At 36.0% G+C, this 21,112-nt stretch overlaps 1 long non-coding RNA gene across 3 annotated transcripts; it reads left to right on the top strand.

The window, feature by feature from the left end:
• The first annotated feature begins 736 nt into the window (after positions 1-736).
• On the top strand, positions 737-19,801 carry LOC125920843 (uncharacterized). Of its 3 annotated transcripts, none has more exons than XR_007457225.1 (5): positions 737-1,086; positions 1,210-1,425; positions 4,919-4,975; positions 5,230-5,365; positions 19,653-19,801. It is a non-coding gene; the product is annotated as an uncharacterized LOC125920843 (long non-coding RNA). The 3 variants fall into 3 exon arrangements; XR_007457223.1 differs by having other exon boundaries at positions 5,212-5,365; XR_007457224.1 differs by having other exon boundaries at positions 1,193-1,425; positions 5,212-5,365.
• The last annotated feature ends 1,311 nt before the right edge of the window (positions 19,802-21,112 follow it).

Genomic DNA, 21,112 nt, shown 5'->3' with positions numbered 1-21,112 from the left:
GGGAGGCAAACCATAAGAGACTCTTAAATACTGAGAACAAACTGAGGGTTGATTGGGGGGGGGGAGGGTGAGAGGGGAAAGTGGGTGATGGGCATTGAGGAGGGCCCCTGTTGGGATGAGCACTGAGTGTTGTATGGAAACCACTTTGACAATAAATCATAAAGAAGTGTTTTCTTAACAAAGCAATATTTTCTAGCTCACAATTTCTTTTAACCCACAAAATTTTACGGCAATCCAGGATTTCATTCTTATGCTTCTCCTTGAAAGTAGCTAAGAACAGTAAATTATTTTATCTCACTATAGTTCTTTGGCCATTATGTATACAATTTATTAGCATCCATGAGAATAGTTGCATAAAATGTTGGTGACTTCACTGTCTTCAAATTTGCCAAAAATGTGTCCATATTCACTTTGTTAAATGTCATCCTATATGAATTTTACATTAGTTCTTTGAAAATTATTAATTCCTATATTAACAACTCTCATTTAATCAGGGCATTCTGGTCTTAGAGTTTATTTTGCTTTTCTGCCGCAATTTGTTTTTTACTTAAATCAATGTAAAATTAAAAAAAATTTTTTTTAATGTTTATTTGAGAGAGACAGAGCGCGTGTGGGCGAGGCACAGAGAGAGAGGGAGACACAGAATCTGAAGCAGGCTCCAGGCTCTGAGCTGTCAGCCCAGATACTGATGTGGGGCTCAAATTCACAAACTATGAGATCATGACCTCAGCCAAAGTTAGATGCTGAGCCAACTGAGCCACCCAGGTTTAAATCAATTTAAAACAAAACAAGGGTGCCTGGCTTGCTCAGTTGGAAGAACATGCAACACTTGATCTTGGGGTCATGAGTTCAAGCCCCACATTGGGTGTAGAGATTACTTAAATAAAAAAATAAAACAAAATGAGACAAGAGAGAATATACAGACCCAATAGGAAGAACAATTCCATCATTCTGTCTGCTGCTCGTACTGGACAGCATTGTGACCCACACCCTCACTATTCCATTGCTGACATCACTCAGGTATGAAAGGCAATTTCTAAAATCCACCCCCCTGCATAAAGAAGTCTCCCTCAACCACCAGAGTCTGTGAGTATCATCTCTGTGATTATGTTATGCTCTGTGGCATGGTGGACTTCAAGATGGGGGAGATTTTCCAGGTGGGCTTGGTTCTGATCACGTGAGCCTTTAAAAGCAGAGACCTTTCTCCAGTTGATGACAGAAGAGGGAGTCAGAGCAACCTGAAGCATGAGAAGGACTCACTGCTAGGAGCATGGAAGGAGCCACTTAGGGTGGAACGCAGATGGGAAGACCAGCCACCTACTGATGCCAGTAAGGAAATGGGGACCTCTCTACTACAACTGCAAAGAACTGAATTTTGCCAATAACAGGAATGATGAGGATTCCTGTTCTCATCTTGGCATCCAGGTAACAAAGCCAGCCAATACCCTGCATGCAGCCTTGTGAGACCCTGAGCAGAGAACCCAGCCATGTCATCCCAGACTTCTAATTTATGGAATTAATGAGTAATAAGTGGGATTTTTAAAGCTGCTAAGTTTGTGACAGTTTGTTATACAGCAATAAAAACAAACACAATGGGATGATCCTAGTATCCTCTGAGCGACTCGCTGAACTTACATTATGGTGTAGATTTCACACAAAGTACTTAAATTTGTCCTAAGTTGATAACCAAGCCACTGAGCCACCATGCGTATTAATACAACTATAGATTGCAATAGTCTCTTAAGCTTCCTTTTCAGTAACAATAAAAACTTTACCATTATTTGAAAAAAAATTGAACAAATCCCCAACATTATATCCCCAAACTAAACAACTTACTAACAATACGTCTAAAGGTTACCAAAACATTGACTGAAGCTACTTTCTCAATTCATTTCCACCCCAGATAGATACATCTTTGGCATCATTTTTTACAGCTTGATAATTCTGCTTGTCAGCAGCAGTATACATTCTTGTTCTAAAATGCACCCCTATCATCCAAAATATTATTCATGATCACCCACATATGCCTGCAACACATCTGTTTTTAGCTTTTCTATCCCTACTCCTGGATCTCACTCTAGTTTTCCAATGCATTGATTTCTTAAAATTTCATCAACCACAAATTAACTTCTCTGTCACCCCCACCTCCCGTTTCCAAATGATTATCCACACCTGAAGACGTTACAACTTCACAATATTCCTCCGCTTGCCTGGCATTTTTTAAAGACTATGTTCAATAATCCCAACATCTTAAAACAATTTTTAAAATGGATATGAATGTGAATGACCTATTAGCAGGAGAGTTGAAAGAAATTAACAGTTGATTTAATAAAGAAGATGAATAGCAGGGAAATTTTTTAAAAAACACCAAAATGTCAAGATTAGATGACTTGAGGAATATCAAGCCAGTAACAATAACAAAAAGAGAAATAAGGAGAAGGAAATCAGGATAGAAACGATGAGCTGATTTTAGACATATTGGGATATTCAAATACTAAAAAGAGAGATTTTTACCACAACATTCAAAATATAATCTTATTTTACAGCTTTATAGGAAATCCTAATCTCCTCTCCTGAATTTTGGACTCTTCAACCCTTCATTGTTAAATAAATCTGCATTTTTTCTTTACACCTTGGAACTTATTTTCATTTGTACATAATAAACCATTCTTAAATTATTTTTAATGTGAGTGTAAGTCCCTACTCTCATTTCTAAAAATCTTCTATTATTTTTCTCTTTGTAATTCCGGGAGTAACAATCTTCTTCAGAAGATATTCTTCCAAACTTTATAGCTAGTTTGCTATTATAACCAAGCAAGGAAATTTCACTTCCAAAGGTAACCACAAACCCAGCTACTTTCCTCTGTAAACTATTGTTCCAACATACTTCAGCCTGAAATTTTCCAGCTGTGCCCAAGGGCTTCTTGCAACCACATGGAAACTATTTCTTGGGGCTTATTTTTAATTATAGCCTTTACTCTCCTTTGGTTCTTCAGATATTTCTGCTCCCAAGGTTACATGATGCTCCAGAGACATAACATTTGTGACACCACCACTGTATGATATCCTACAATAATGAATATCATAGGACAGATGGAAGCATTACCACAGAATTTGGATTTGTTTTTGTAGTTTATTCAGAAAGATGTCCATACTACCATTAATGTGTGTGCTTTGAACTCATCAGATGTTATTCATCCAGTTAGATGCCTATAAATATACCACACAACTAGGATCCCACAAGATGTCATGCTAAGCAAGATCCATACCCTTAATGACAGAAGTGGTAACATACATTACACATCCTTCCAGCAGGAAAATGCAGTAAAGAACGTTGTGTAACACGTCTATCTTGAGAAACAACCTCCTAATGACTGATGCATCTTACTGGCAAAAGCTTTCAAGCAAACTCCTAAGTGAAGTCATGTTCATTTCTCATAAATGATCAGAAGAAAACCAGATAGTCCAATAAGGTAGATCTAAATGTTTTCAGTTTAGTCTGAAATAATCATGATGGATATATTCATAATTCTGCATCAGAGTATTAAAATCTCAAAATGCTGGTTAATTCTAAAGTAAATCCAGATTTCATGTCTTCTAAGAAGGGGTTAAAGAGGTACAAGATGTAATCTATATGGCCAGAACTCAGGGCCTACTGTACTTTTTAGGGACTATTCCAAAATTGACCAAGAAGATTAAAAAGATTATTATGCTTCAGTTTTCCTGATAAAGAGTCCTCCATGGACTATTGCCTTAATTGTTGAGAGTCATTTTAGAGTCCATACGCTATTGTCTTGTTTCCCGTGAAGTGTGCATGGGGAAAGAAGTGGAGTAAAAGTGGTGTTTATTATAGAAAATTAATTAACTGCAGTGTGTTACTTATGTAAAGCAGCTAATCATATATTATAATTCCCTTTCTACAGATGATGAATCAGAGATTCAGAGATACAAAATGGCTTTGTAGTAAGGGTCAGGCAAGAGCTGAACCAATGTTTTTGTTTTTTTTTGTTTGTTTGTTTTGTTTCATTTTTTTAATGTTTATTTTTGAGACACAGAGAAACAGAGACAGAGAGCGAGCAGGGGAGGGGCAGAGAGAGAGGGAGACACAGAATGTGGAGCAGGTGTCAGGCTCTGAGCTGTCAGCACAGAGCCCGACGTGAGGCTAGAACCCACAAACCGTGAGATCATGACCTGAACCGAAGTTGGACGCTTAACCGACTGAGCCAACCAGGTGCCTCTGTTTTGTTTTCATGTTAATTCCAGTTCCCACACTTCCTTCACTACACCACATGGTCATCTCAATTGTATTTGAGATATATATTTATCATGTTATATATAAATGAAAGTAGTTGCTTTAAAAATTACTACTGCCATAGTTAAATGATGCAACTATGTCATAGACAGTGATTCTCAAGGCATGGTTCAGGGACTAACAGCAACTGTGTCAGCTGGGAAAGTGTAGGAAATGCACATTCTTAGGTCCTTGGCAGGCCTACCGAATCAAAGTCCCAGGGAGGGAGCTTTGGCCATCTGTTTCAGCAGGGCCACCAGTCAATTCTGCCGCACGCTCACGTTTGAGCTCTAGAATAGCCGTTCCCGATATGTTGTGTGTATCATCGTCACCTGCACAACTTTGTGAACTCAGGGGTACTCCCTACACTTACATCTGTGTGACTTGCACTTGGCCAAAAAGTTGAATGACAACTGCTAAAAAAATGTTCACAAGATCACTGACATTTCAACTGCTGAAGAACTTCATTATTTTTACATATTTGGTCAGTCTAAGGGTGTATTATAGCAGTGGTTCTCAACTGGGGGCAAACTGTCCACAATATATGTCACAATATTTTCAGTGTGTGAGATTGAATTTTATTTGATAAGGATTTCATGTAGGATTCTAACTGAATATAATTTGCAGGTTTTGGGAGGCTGTGATTGGAATCACAGTATGACCTAATATATCTAGATTGACAAGGTAGGTAATATTCTACCTTCCAGATATATCTAGACTTCCTTCCTTCCTTCCTTCCTTCCTTCCTTCCTTCCTTCCTTCCTTCCTCTTTCTATCTTTCTTCCTTTCTATCATCTATCTATCCATCATCATCCTTCTATCTATCTTCTAGATAGATCTAGAAAGTAAGTCTGTTAATATTATAAATAATTTGTGAAAAAACTTACTCAAAAGTCTTTAATTTTATAAATGTCAATTAGAAGGACTTTCTGCTTCAGCTCACGAAGGAACAGCTTCTGTGAGATGTGACCTCCTGCCAGAAACAGGGAGAAAATTGTAAAAATATATAACTCTTTCCAGACATTGAACAATCGGCAGAAGAGAATTGTAAATCCTGAGAGAAGGGGAGCCAATGTGAGTCCTAGATCTATATAAGCTTTCTGCCTTCAGGCAATCTCCAGGTGCAGCACAGGGAGGGGAAGCATGTAAGGTGTTAGTCTCACTGAGGTGAGAAAATACAGACTAGCGTTCAAATAAAATAAGAAAGCTAGAATTTATAGGGAAGAGGATGAAACAGAAGAAGGAGCTCCAGAAATCTGCATAGGGGTTTCCTAAGGTCTTTGAATAAAGAGCAATACGACCATTGCAAGGTGAAACCCCACAAAGCTACCCCCCTGGAAAAAAAAAAAAACTGAAGGAAAAAAATAATTACTGGGTATCCATAAGACAAAGAAGTTTTGACAACTCATACAAGGCTAAGTATTATTCATTCAAGTTCCCACCAGACAGAGTAGAGAAACCTTATTGAAGAGGCTGGGCATTATGGACTGGATTGTTTCCCCCTAACATTAATATGTTCAAGCCCTAAACCACAGTGTGACTGCATGTGGAGATATGACATTTAAGGAGGTAATTAAGATTAAATAAGACCATAATGGTGGGGCTCTAATCCAATAGGCCTGGTGTCCTTCCATATAAGAAGAGGAAGAGAGACCAACGACTTAATGTCTCTCAGCTCAACTATAGAGAAAAGGCCACATGAGGACACAGTGAAGAGTGTTCATCTGTAAACCAAGAAGAGAGGTCTCTCCAGAAACCAACTCTGCCAGCACCTTGATCTTAAACTTCTAAGCTCTAGAACTGTGAGAAAATAAATCTCTGGTATTTAAGCCACCTAGTTTGTGGTATTCTGTTATGACAGCCCAGCAGGTTAATATACTTGGTGTCTGCAGAGTCCCCAGAAAAGACTACCCTATACAGGATGAACTAGTCTTAGAGAATGGGTACACTTACCCACCCAAAAATGGCTTAAAAGCAAGCCTTGAATGGACCACCCTTATTTGCAAGTAACGTAAATGCCTTCTAGACAAACTGTAGAACGTATTAAAGGAATGCAACAAAATCCAGACCCAACAATGAGAAATTTACAATGTCTGGCACCCAATCCAAACTTACCAGATGTGCCAAGAAGCAGGAAAATATAAACCTTAACATGGAAAAATATCAATTAATATAAACGGACCAAGGAATGACAGAGATAATGGAATTAGTGAACAAAGACTATAAAATAGCTACAATAAATATTGAAAATATGCTCAGATTTTAAAGGAAATGATAACTATAATGAAGATATAAAACAGGGTGCCTGGGTGGCTCAATCAGTTAAGCGTCCTGCTTCAACTCAGGTCATGATCTCAAGGTTCATGAGTTCAAACCCTGCATCGGGCTCTCTGCTGTCAGCACAGAGCCTGTTTCAGGTCCTCTGTCCCCCTTCTCTGTCCCTCCACCGCTTGCTCTCACTCTCTCAAAAATAAATGAACATTTAAATAAATAAATAATAATCCAATGAAAGTTCCACAAATGAAAAAAATCATTACCTGTCGTGAAAATTTCACTGGGTGCGGTTGGTAGCAAATTAAACACTTGAGAAGTGAGAAAAGATATAAACTGGAAGACACAAAAATAGAAACTGTAAACTGTCCAATATCATAGAAAAATTAAATTAAACTAAATTAACAGAGCCTCATTGTCCTGTAGGACAATATCAAGCAGCCTAACATATATGTCTTGTGGAGTCTTGAGTAGGAAAAAAAAGGTGGGAGGGAAAGGTAGAATAGAAAAAAAATCTTTGAAGAAATGACAAGAGAAATTTTTCAGATTTGATAAAAAATATAAACTCACAGACTCCAAAACCTTAACGAATCCTAAGCAAGATAAAAAGAAAATTTTTAAAAAGCTACCCTGAGAATGTCATAATTAAATTGCTGCAAACAAGTGATAAAGAGAAAGTTTTAAAAACGGCCAGAGAGGGGAGAAGGGGTAAAGATACATTCTGTATGGAGGGCAAAGATAAGAATGACTTCAGGCTTCTCATTGTCAGAAATAAGGGAACAGGACCATATCTTTAAAATGCAGACAGAAAACAAAAGGTCAGCCTAGAATTCTGTACCCAGAAGAATTCTAGGTTGAAGAAATTCTCAAAAAAAGCTGAGAAAATTCATAGCAGACCTGGACTAGGAAAGAAAAAAAGAAAAAAAAAAAAAAAAAGATAAAGGAAGTTCTACGGGCCAAAGAAAAATGACACCAGATGAAACCTTGAATCTACACAAGAGAAAGAACATCAACAATGGTATGTGGGCAAATATAAAAGAACTTCATTTCCAGTTTAAGTTCTTTGAAATGTCACTTTAAAAAGCATTAAGCAGATGAATTCCACCGAACCTGTGTATTCTTCACACATGTATCTATTTCTGTAAATATTCCTTCTATCCTGAGTGTGGATTACAAGTGGATTTCAACTTGAGCAAACACCGTATCTTAATTTCATCCTTATAATTAATATTCACTCCTTATCATTCTATTGCTTTTTCCATTATGTTGCAGCTTTGCAGCTGGTGGGTGTGGACAATATTTAACTTATTAAAGAACTTTTTGGGGTGCCTGGGTAGCTCAGCCAATTAAATGTCTGACTCTTGGTTTCTGTTCGGGTCATGATGTCACAGTTCATGAGATGGAGCCCCAAGTTGTGCTCTGTGCAGACAGCGCAGAGCCTGCTTGTGAATCTCTCTCCCTCTTTCTCTGCCTCTCCCTTGCTCAGGCTTTCTCAAAATAAATAAATAAACTTAAAAAAAAAAAAAAAAAAAACTCGTAGCCAATTCTGATACACCTTCAGTCACTTCAGCATGTAACAATCACTCTCCGAGGGGCGCCTGGGTGGCGCAGTCGGTTAAGCGTCCGACTTCAGCCAGGTCACGATCTCGCGGTCCGTGAGTTCGAGCCCCGCGTCGGGCTCTGGGCTGATGGCTCGGAGCCTGGAGCCTGTTTCCGATTCTGTGTCTCCCTCTCTCTCTGCCCCTCCCCCGTTCATGCTCTGTCTCTCTCTGTCCCAAAAATAAATAAAAAACGTTGAAAAAAAATTAAAAAAAAAAAAAAATCACTCTCCGAGACACATTTTATGGAAATTCTCAGAGAGTGCAAAAGAATGCTTAATAGTTTGCACAGAGTGACAAAGCAAATTCATTTAATAGAGACGAACATGGCTTCGTTACTGCCTGCCGAAAGATACTCAGCTCAACTTAAAGGATCTACATTCCTTCAAATTATGTATTGTACTCAATCTTTGGAATTATTCTTCTACTTCTTCCTTTTTTTTTCCTTTGGCTCTTTTTTCCCGTGAATAATAAATACATTGCTAAAATATAGTTTAGTAATTTAATGATCCAGTTTCTTTTCAAGGTAAACTCCTTTACTCCTTTCAGCTATCAAATTACCCAAACCCATTGCAGCCTGGAGAATTATGTTGCAATGGAAAAGTAGGATATTGTCAGCAAAATCAAAAGATATTTTCAAAGGAATATATATTTTTTTTACGCAAAAAACTTAGATTTTAAACTTCAAGCATCTCCTGTCTAAAGTATTTTCTGGAAAAAGAAATATAAAATTGAAGAAAAAAGAAAGCTAGTAAAATATCCTTAAAATTCTTAATATTTAGTGTTGGAATTTACATTGCATGGCAGGAAGCAAAAAGCAAAATTTTATTACTCTCTTACAATTCCTCCAAAGACTTCCCACAGAGCTTGAAATAAAATGTAACAGTCCTTGTCATTTCACTCACCTTAATGTTCTGGCCCCTGACTTGGCAGGTCACCTCCTGCCATTCTAGTCCCACCGTCCTCAACAAGCTCAAGCCCTAGTAACCTGGTAACATTCTTCTAGTTTGTTAACCTTGCCAAACTACAGCCCCCCCCCCCCCAACCATGACCTCACCAAAAGCTGTTCCCTCTTCCTGGGAACACTTTCACCTGCCTACCCATCACCTCCCTCCTTCCTTTCTTCCATCTGAATTAGCTTATAATACTTCATTATATTATTTTCCCTTCAGTACATTTATCTTGCACGATAATATGTACTTGCATATCCTTTTAATGTCACTCTATTCCAGTAAGTGGGTATCAAGTCATTTTGTCTCTCTCCTTATCCAGGAAAGGTGCCTGGTACAGAGTGGGCACTCCGTGTTTATGGAATGAAGGAATAGCTAGATTCGCACATGAATCCATGAATGCTTTTTACAACAAATTCCATTCTTAGATGAAACCTACAAACTGTGGTGGTATTTGCTATTATTTCACATGCGCTAGTGGGTTTTTCAAGAGCACTACATACATTGAAATTGGTTCGCTTAGCATTATGTGGATTCCTAAGTGGTAGTATGGGGGACCAGTTAAAAGCATCTTATTGCATGTGAACACTTAAGGGTACCAGATGCTCAGAAATTCTAATGTTCCCTCCAAAAAAGTGTGCCACACATACTTACGAACTTATACTGGAAAATGGAAGCACTTGTATAAGATGTTATAAAATGAAAAGGAAAATTCATTCAGGCAGTGGAAATCCAAGTTCCAATACGAGAACTCAGCATTTCTCTGTAATGGCAAGGTGATTCTGTGTTGCAACATCTCCACACCGTGGCCAGATCTAGAATAGCTTACTACTCTGTGGGAATGCATACTTTTCAGGTCTTAAGTAAGGGTAATGTACCCAAGCATGTATTCAACGCTAAATGGAACTAATTTGAATAGTTTCCTGAAAATCTTAGTCCAAAATTTTATTAGTATCCCTTAGTCATTATGGCTTAATGTCACGTTGGCACAGTTTACTGTGGTTACTTTTCTAATGGTTCACTCTTCCCTTTCCTGCTACACATGTCTCAAATCAATTAAAAAAAAACAAACTCAAATATATGATTTAGAAGGAAAAACTAGAGAGAACTACACTATAAATTTCTCTATTTTAGCAGTAAATTCTTTTATTAACCATTACCTCCTTCCCCAAAATGTATCTAATCTATGACAACCTGAAGTGCTAACCTGAGTTAAGCTTAAATTTTATAATTTTTTCAAAAGTTTGTACCACTGGATTATTTAAGATCTACTGTTTTCATATCTACTCTTCAAAGGGCCTTGGTGCACCACCCCCTTTCTAGTATTGAATGAGGAGTACAAATACTTCCTAAATGAAGGAAAAAGGGAGAAAAATCTAGCTAAATTTCCCAATCCTCCTTGGTCAAGCCTTTTTGACAAAAATTTTTTTTTTTTTTTTTTGGTTGAGTGAACCCTCAAAGCATCTGGCCCATGATAATGGGTCTGACAGCTTTGTTAAAAAAATATTAATCTAGGGCCACCTGGGTAGCTCAGTCGGTTAAGTGTTCGACTTTGGCTCAGGTCATGATCTCACGGTTTGTGGGTTCAAGCCCCGTGTCCGTCTCTGTGCTGACAGCTCAGAGCCTAGAGCCTGTTTCGGATTCTGCGTCTCCCTCTCTCTCTGCCCCTCCCCCACTCGCTTTCACTCTCTCTCTCAAAAATAAACATTAAAAATTTTTTTTAATATAGTAAAAAATATTAATCTATAAAATGCCTTGATTGGCTTGACAGTAATTTTACCATGGAATGGAGAAAAGGCATTTTGTTAACTAAAATCATTCATTTGTTTTTCCTTCATCCAACACTGACAACTTTCTGTATTAAATCTGCAGATCACACAGCAAAGATTTTTACCAAGTATGTACCTCCTAGAAGAAAGGAACAATGTTACCACCTCCTTTTGTTTTCTCATCAGCTCTTAATACAGTTTGACGTCCATGGGGGATGGCTAGTAATATTTAGAATGTCCAACATATGCAAGTCATTTTTTAATCATTTTATTATATGCTGGTCCTTGTAACTATGTAATTCTGAATCGCATATGATGTGTTAACACACCATGTGACTTTTATGTTGTCCTCTAATCTTTCTGGGCTCTTCATTCCTCAAGTGTCAAATGATGCAGGTTAATTTTCTATAAGGCCTCTTCCAGATTTAAGAATCTATGGTCATTTTGCATTTGGAAATAATAGTTGAACAAATACAAATTTTTTAAACCACATGCCAAATACTTAGGATTTATAATGACTTTTTTTAGAGAAATACCTTAAGGAGAAAACAATTGTTGCATCTGTAAAGATATGAATTAGATCATACAAATATTCTAGATAACAGACAAGTACATGGAATGTCAAAATTACACTGTCACATCTAAGGTTACGGGGTATGTCATGTACTGCCAGATTGATGACCACAGTTAAAAAGAAAAACTAATTCCATTGATTCAATGGATGTAGCTAAAATAGGTGAACATAAGAGCATTATTGTTAAAATCACTACAGGGAGGTCATTTTTAAAACTTCAGGGCTTTGGAAGGTGCCTCCGTCAATGGGAAAAATGAACTGAGACTGTTTCACTACACTTCATTTGTCCTGTAACTATTTCTGGAAACTATTGTTTTGGTAAATGCTCTGAAGATGAGAAAATCCCTGTAAGAGTGATAAATAGGAAGGGAAGTAAGAAATCATCGGTCAAATAATTGGAACCAAATGTCAAAATCAATTAAAATAGCATTAGAAATATTATGTGCTTAAAAACCGAGTTACAATGAGAACTTTATTAAAGTTTTCTTCAGTACATAAATTTCCTTTTGTATTGAAGTACAGTTGACATACCAGGTTGTATTAGTTCCAAGTGTACAACATAGTGATTTTGACATTTGACATTATACAATGCTCACCATGATAAGTGTAGTTACCATCTGTCACCATACAAAGTTATTACAATATTACTGACTACATTCCTTATGCTGTGCTTGTAATCCCTGTGACTTGTTCATTTTATAACTGGAAATTTGTACCTCTTAATCTTCTTCACCTATTTTAGGTATCCCCCACCACTCCTCCCCTCTGGCAACTACTGGTTTGTTCTCTATATTTATGAGTATGTTTCTGTTTTTGTTTGGTTTCTTTTAGATTCCACATGTAAGTGAAATCATATGGTGTATCTGTGACTTATTTCACTTAGCATAATATCTTATATGTCCAACCATGGTGTTGTTAATGGCAAGATTTCATTGCTTTTTAATGGCTGGGTAATATTCCATTATATATATATGGTATATGCATGTATGTATGTATATGTATGTGTGTGTGTATATATATATATTTTTTTTCCCCATACATATATATCTTCTTTATTCATTCACTTATCATTGGACACTTAGGTTGCCTCAATATCTTGGCTATTGCAAATAATGCTGCAACAAACACAGGGGTGCCTGTATCTTTTTGAATTAATGTTTTCATTTGCTTTGGGTAAATAGTCAGCAGTGGATTTACTGGATCATATAGTATTTCTATTTTTAATTTTTTGAGGAAATTCCATACTGCTTTGGCTACACCAATTTGCATTCCTACCAAAAGTTCACGAGGTTTCCCTTTTCTTTGCATCCTCACCAATACTTGTTATTTCTTGTCTTTTTGAAACAAGCCATTCTGACAGGTGTGAGGTGATATCTCATTGCAGTTTTGATTTGCACTGACGATTAGTCATGTTGAATACCTTTTCATGTGTCTATCGGCCATCTTCATGTCTTCTTCAGACAAATGGCTATTCAGTTCCTCTGCCTATTTTTAATCAGATTATTTGGGGATTTTATCATGTGGAGTTGCATGATTTCTTTACATATTTTGGATGTTAACTGCTTATCACATATATCATTCACAATATCATCTCCCATTCAGTAGGTTGCCTTTTCACTTTGTTGCTGGTTTCCTTCACTGTGCAAAAGCTTTATAGTTTGATGTGGTCCTAACAGTTTATTTTTGCTTTTGTGTTTCCCTTGTCTGAGTAAACATATGTAGAAAAAAAGGTCAATTTCCAAGAGATCACTGCCTATATTTTCTTTTAGGAGCTTTATGGTTTCAGATCTTATATTTAGATCTTTAAGCCATTTTATTTTTGTATGTGCTCTAAGAAAATAGTCCAGTTTAATTTCATTTGCACATAGCTGTCCATTATTCCCAACATCATTTATGAAAGAAAACCGTCTTTCCTCCATTGTATATTCTTACCTCCTTTGTCATAGATTAATTGGTCATATAAGCATGGGTTTATCTGGACTCTCGATTCTGTTTCATTGATCTATGTGTCTATTTTTGTGCCAGTACTGTACTGTTTTGATTATTATAGCTTTGTAGCGTAGCTTGAAATCTGGGATTGCGAGACCTCCAGCTTTGTTATTCTTTTCTCAAGACTGCTTTAGCCATTTGGTGTCTTTTGTGGTTCTATACAAATTTTAGGACTATTTGTTTTAGTTCTGTTAAAAATACTATTGGTATTTTGATAGAATTTGAACTGAATATGTAGATTTCTTTGGGTGGTATGAACACTTTAACAACATTAATTCTTCCTATCCATGAACATGGTATATCTTACTATTTCTTTTTGTTTTCAATTTCTTCAATGTCTTACAGGTTTTAGAGTACATATCTTTCACCTTGGTTAAACTTATTTTTGAGTATTTTATTATTTTTCTTTTTGGTACTTTACTCTTTTTAATGAAATTATAGATGGGATTGCTTTCTTAATTTCTCCTTCTGCTACTTTGTCATTAGTGTATAAAAACAGGACAGATTACTATATATTAATTTTGTATCCTGTAACCTCACTGAGTTCATTTGTTAGTTCTTTTTTGGTGGAATCCTTAGGGTTTTCTATATAAGTTATCATTTCATCTGCAAATAGTGACAGTTTTACCTCTTCCTTACCAATTTGGATGCTTTTTATTTTATTTTTCTTGTCTGACTGCTGTGACAAGGACTGCCAGTACTATACTGAATAAAGGTGGTGAGAGTGGACATCATTGTCTTGTTCCTGATCTTAGAGGAAAAACTTTCAGGTTTTCACCATTTATTTCTAAGCAATGTTTAAGCAAATTGTTTTTAAACAATACACAACATTTTTAGTCATTATTTTTAAGGTATTTTCTCAATAGACACAGGCAACCTATGAATCATCTAATTCAGTTCTAGTTCTCGCCCCTTAGTTCAGCATGATGCTATGACAATGGACTTAGTTCCTTTTTAGCTACTGATTACACAACTCTTTCTGGTTCTCTTCTAGCATCCTAAAAATAGTTATTCCAGAACTCATTCCAGAAATATTGTTTCTACCAATATTTTCTTTGTTGTCTTTGGGTGGAATCATAATTACCTGTCTTCTAATATCACCATGGAACAGATACAAGGTACTTAGCTGCCTTCTCAGTATCTCTATAAAGAATATGTAAAATTCAATGTATTTAAAACTGAACTTTATTTTCAAAACCAGTACATTCTACTATATTTCTATTTCTATTAATGGCATAACAATAATTTCACCTAGTCTCAAAAGGTTGCAGTTATCTGTGAATCATCCATGTCATCCCCACACCCAATGCTCCATCAGACTCTGAATCTTTTAATTCTCATCTCCGTGTTCTTTATCCTGCCCATCTTTTCTTTCCCACTTCAAGTGCCACTGTCATAGCTACAGGTACTTCATCATCTCTTGCCTGGAATATTGCAGTGGTCTCTCAAGTATGCTTCACATATCAGATTCATCATTTTTACATTCTCAGTCTTGATTTATTCTGTGCCATTTTAGTCTTTCTAAAGCACACACAAAATCTTATAATTCTTTGTTAAAAATCCCTAAATATCTTCTCATTGTATATGAAAAAACAGAAACCCTAATAAACAAAGATTTTTCGTGAAGCATTCTATATTATATTTCCTTCTGGTCTCTATCTCCATGTTCAACTGTAACCAAGCCATCCTCAGTTCTCTGAGTTTGCTCCCAGTTTCAGGGCAGTAGCTCTTGGTGTTATCCCTCCTTGTGGTGCCCTCTTCACTTCATCTCTACCTTTCATCCCTTTGCTTCTTTGGCTAGTTTGTTACTTCCCTTGATTGCTTCCGAAATTGATCTCTCTACTTTCTCCCAATTCTTACAGTCCTTTAAAAACCACATATTTTTAAAATTTTCAAATACAAAAGAAGGTATAGGCAGGAATGTAAGTAACAAATAAAAAATTAAAAACATAGTTGAAGATCTCGGTTTACCCTTCCCCAAAGGAGTTTTCCCTCTTTCATAGAGGTAATCATGACCATAATTTTGGTATTTTTCACTCACACGCAATCTTTATAATTTTGCTATATGTGTATGTAAAAAACTTTTTTTTAACATTCATTTTTGAGAGACAGAGACAGAATGTAAGTGGGGGAAGGGCAGAGAGAGAGAGGGAGACACAGGATCCAAAGTAGGCTCCAGGCTCTGAGATGTCAGCACAGAGCCCAACATGGGGCTTGAACCCACCAACTACGAGATCATGACCTGAGCTGAAGTCAGACGCTTAACCGACTGAGCTACCCAGGCACCCCTGTAAGTATGTATTTATAAATAATATATAGTTTTCATTTTACAAAATGTACTAAAATAATGTCATGCTGTATATCTTATCCTATGACTTAGGAGATTTTGGATGGGGCATTTATAACAACGTAGATGGAGCTAAAGAGTATAATGCCAAGTGAAATAAGTCATAGAAAGACAAATACCATAGGAGTTCACTCAAATGTGGAATTTAAGAAACAAAACAAACAAGCAAAAGGAAAAAGAGAGAGAGAGAGAGAGATCAAGAAACAGACTCTTAATTATAGAGAACTGATAGTTACCAGAGGGGAGGGGAATGAGATATGGGTTAAATAGGTGATGAGGATTAAAGAGTACACTTGTATAAGCACAGAGTGATGTATGGAATTGATGAATCACCATAATGGACACCTGAAACTAGTATAACACTTGGAATTAAAATAAAAACTTTTTTAAAAAATAGAGTATTTGGATGAGGGTGCTCAATATTTAGCTTTGCTGATACACGTAATCCAAATTTATGTCTACTCATTAGAATATTCCATTATAATATACAATTTTTAATCTAATCTCTATGTTGACAGACATTTAAATTGCTTCTCCTTCTTTATACTATTACAAATAATGTTGCTAAAACCACTTCCTTACCCATATATTCCAGAGTTTTTTCTGAGTTTATATATCTAGAAGTTAAATTACCAAGTTGTAGAATCTGTTCCAATATTTACTTTCAGCACTGTTCTCATTGCTCCACATTCTCACTGAAATTTGGTATTTTCAGGGCTTTTTCATTTTTGGTTAATGTGAGAGATATGACTTGTTTCTCATTGTAGTTTTAATTTATACTCTCCAGATTATATATGAACTTAAACAAGCTTATTAGTCACTTATCTTTCTTCTCCTAAAAATTGCCTATTCATCTATTTTACCAACTTTTCAATTAAGTTGTCTTTTCCTCACATATATATTAGTACTTTTTAAAAATTCTATATGCTAGGGACGCCTGGGTGGCTCAATCAGTTAAGCATCTGACTTCGTCTCAGGTCATGATCTCGTGGCTCATGAGTTTGAGCCCTGCATCAGGCTCTATGCTGACAGCTCAGAGCCTGGAACCTGCTTCACATTCTGTGTCTCCCTCTCTCTCTGCCCCTCCCCCACTCATGCTCTGTCTCTCTGTTTCTCTCTCTCTCTCAAAAATAAATAAACATTAAAAATTCTGTATGCCAAAAACATTCCGTGCTCATGGATTGGAAGAATAAATATTGTTAAAATGTCAATACTACCTGAAGCAATCTACACATTCAATGCAATCCCAATCAAAATTGCACTGGCATTCTTCTCAAAGCTAGAACAAACAATCCTAAAATTTGTATGGAACCACAAAAGACCCCGATTAGCCAAAGTAATATTGAAGAAGAAAACCAAAGTGGGAGGCATCGCAATCCCAGACTTTAGTCTCTACTACAAAGCTGTAATCATCAAGACAGTATGGTATTGGCACAAAAACAGACACATAGACCAATGGAATAGACTAGAGAACCCAAATGTATGTCCAACTAATCTTTGACAAAGCAGGAAAGAGCATCCAATGGAAAAAAGACAGTCTCTTTAGCAAATGGTGCTAGGAGAACTGGACAGCAACATGCAGAAGAATGAAACTAGACCACTTTATTACACCATACACAAAAATAAACTCAAAATGGCTGAAAGACCTAAATGTGAAACATGAAACCATCAAAACCCTAGAAAAGAAAGCAGGCAACAACCTCTTTGACCTCAGCCTCAGCAATTTCTTGCTCAACACAAGAAATCAACAAAACTAACAATCAACAAAACTAAAAGGCAACCGACGGAAGGGAAAAGATATTTGCAAATGACATATCAGATAAAGGGTTAGTATCCAAAATCTATAAAGAATTTACCAAACTCAACACCTGAAAAAAAAAATAATCCAGTGAAGAAATGGGCAGAAGACATGAATAGCTACTTTTCAAAAGAAGACATCCGGATGGGCAACAGACACATGAAAAGATGTTCAACATCACTCATCATCAGGGAAATACAAATCAAAACCACACTGAGATACCACCTCACATTGGTCAGAGTGGCTAAAATGAACATATCAGGAAACTACAGATGCTGGCGAGGATGTGGAGAAACAGGAACCCTCTTGCACTGTTGGTGGGAATGTAAACTGGTATAGCCACTCTGGAAAACAGGGTGGAAGTTCCTCAAAAAATTAAAAATAGAACTACCCTACGACCCAGCAATAGCACTACTGGGAATTTATCCAAGGGATACAGGAGTGCTGATTCATAGGGGCACATGTACCCCAATGTTTATAGCAGCACTTTCAACAATAGTCAAATTATGGAAAGAGCCTAAATGTCCATCAACTGACGAATGGATAAAGAAGATGTGGTTTATATATACAATGGAATACTACTTGGCAATGAGAAAGAATGAAATCATGCCATTTGCAGCAACATGGATGGAACTGGAAGGTATTAGGCTGAGTGAAATAAGTCAGTCAGAGAAGGACAGATATATGTTTTCAATCATATGTGGATCTTGAGAAACTTAACAGAAGATGATGGGGGAAGAGAATGGGAAAAAAATAGTTACAGAGAGGGAGTGAGGCAAACCATAAGAGACCCTTAAATACAGAGAACTGAGGGTTGATGGGGGTGTGGGAGAGAGGGGAAAATGGGTGATGGGCATTGAGGAAGGCACTTGTTGGGATGAGCACTGGGTGTTGTATGTAAGCGATGAACCACAGGATTCTACCTCATAAACCAAGAGCACACTTTATACACTGTATGTTAGCCAATTTGACAAATTATATTTTAAAAAATTCTGTATGCTATATTGTATCACTCATATTTTCAAATATCTTTGCTCAATTTTGGCTTATCTTTCAAGTTTTTTTTACGTTTTCATTAGATAAATAGAATTTTAAAAATAATGCTACTATAGCTTACAATGAGTGTCCATTAATGTTTCACACAAATGAAATAATTTTATGCATATGAAGTCGACTTAACCATCTTCCTCACATATTTTGTACTATGATGCCTCGTCTAAGAAATATTTCTTTATCTTTCAGTCATCACATGTTCTCCTTTATTTTTTTCTGAGACTGAAAATTTTGCTTTTCTCATTTTGTATATTAAACCATATTAAAGTGACTTCTGCAGGAGGTAGAATGATGATTTGTTTCCATATGGATCGTTAGTAGTACTAAGAATTAAAAAAATTTTATCAAGTTTCACCATCTTTTTCTTTTAACTGGCAATTTAATCCATTTACATTTATTATGGCTACTGATATATTTGAACTTATTCCTAACATTTTAATTTTCTAATTGTCCTGCTTTTAAAATGAATTTTAACTTCATTTTCTGTTAACTTCATGTTTCCCCTTCATTTTACTTCCTAAAAATTGTTAACACTGATTTTAGTGGTCACCTTTAAACTTCTAACATACATGATTCCATAAATTCTAAAGTTAATGTTTCTACCATCCTCCTAAATAATTATTATTTTTTTAGTGTTTGTTTATTTTTGAGAGACAGCGAGCAAACAGAGGAGAGGCAGAGAGAGAGGGAGACAGAATCCCAACCAGGCTCCATGCTGTCAGCACAGAGCCCAATGTGGGGCTCAAACTCACAGAACTGTGAGATCATGACCTGGTTGAAATCAAGAGTCAGACGCTTAACCAACAGAGCTACCCAGGTGCCCCACTAAATAATTATTTTAAATGTCTTGTTGGCCATATTTCCAGAAAAGACTCTCCAAATAGTACTTACTACTTCTTTTATAGCTTGTACCTTAACCTTCTTAATAGTATATTAATTTGATTATATTGTACCCAGTAGATTGTAAATTCCTTCAGAATATACATACATCTTCCTCATTTTCCCCCCACAGTGCCTTTGAAGAATGCTTGCATAAAGAAAACGTCCATAATACACTGCTATTGAAGATTTATGGCTGACTGGCCTAACTTCTCCTGGAGGACACCAAATCTGTGAAGTTCCAAGCTTTGGGCAATATGAAATAAAAAGGGATTAAACACATTAGGTTTCTGTCACTTACTTACTTTAGTTACCTAGAGTAAAAGAAGCAGAAAACTAGGATGTCATGGATTTCAAGGGAATAAAAAGTTTCAAGGAAATGTACCAACTCTATTAAGTTAGCAAAAAGATCTAGTAAAAACCTCTAAACTTTTTTTTTAATCTCCAGTTAAAATGGTCACTGATGACCTTGTGAGAGGAATTTTTGGTGGAAGAGTTGAGCAGAAGACAATTTGCAGTAGGTTGTGAAGTAGAAAAGAAGAGGAGAAAAGGGAGAAAAGGAAACAGATACAGAGTAGTTTCTAGAAGCTTAGAAATAGGAGGTAGAATTGACAATATCAAATAGCTTTATTTTCAGATGTTGAACACATTAAGTAATCAGCATATTTTGTAGAATTCTCTGATCACAAGATAATTTGAAGTTAATTTATATGTATTATATCTGGCTTACTGTTACCATGAAAGCAAGATTCATGTCTTTTCATCTTTGTGGACTCCATAGATCTAACATCAATAATACTCAGTATGTATTTGATGAGGTAACTTATCTAGAAAGACAGTGACCTCCCTCTTACCAAACATATTTTGAGAAATTTGAGTAACTACCTGTAATGAAATACTGTAGAAGTTAATTTCTGCATTACTTTTTAGGGTGGAATAGATAATCTCTAAGGTCTCTCTAAACTCTAAACCATGTAATTATATGATGAAAGGCATTATTTATATTCAATGGAATTTTAATTAAAGATATTTTAGTTACCAAGATAAATTTCTCACTGAAATCACAAGTAATAGAAAAATATAAACAAATATGTATTCATATGTAAATGCTAGACATAAAATAATGTCATTAACTAAAGTCTATTTATAAATTAGTATATTAGAAATAGTTTTCAAATTATTAAACCAAATCTTATATATAATCACTATTATCACCACAAAGAATTTACTGCACAAATAATCATCTCTCAATATCAAAAGCATTATATAAATATACCTGCATTACAAACTATTGAAAAATATATCCCACATTCATGGAACACAATAAAATTCATAGTCAAAACGTAAAATAAATGTTACTGAATAAATCGGCAATATTTACAAATGTCCACAAATGTGATTCTCTTTAAAGAACATAACAAGGATACTGTATTTCCTATGAAACACAGAAAACATCTAGACCTGAGATGATGGTTGGATTTTACCTGTTTTTCTTATGCCAATTGATTAGGAATGGTGCCTGGAAAAATGTATTCAAGAATGTGTGACCTCCTTTGAGCTCAGTGGGAAAGAATGAGAAGATTGATTACTGGT

The sequence above is a fragment of the Panthera uncia genome, chromosome C2 (assembly GCF_023721935.1).
Source record: "Panthera uncia isolate 11264 chromosome C2, Puncia_PCG_1.0, whole genome shotgun sequence".
Taxonomy (NCBI): domain Eukaryota; kingdom Metazoa; phylum Chordata; class Mammalia; order Carnivora; family Felidae; genus Panthera; species Panthera uncia.
Note: the sequence above shows the minus strand (reverse complement) of the source record. Positions and strands in the feature narration are given on the sequence as shown.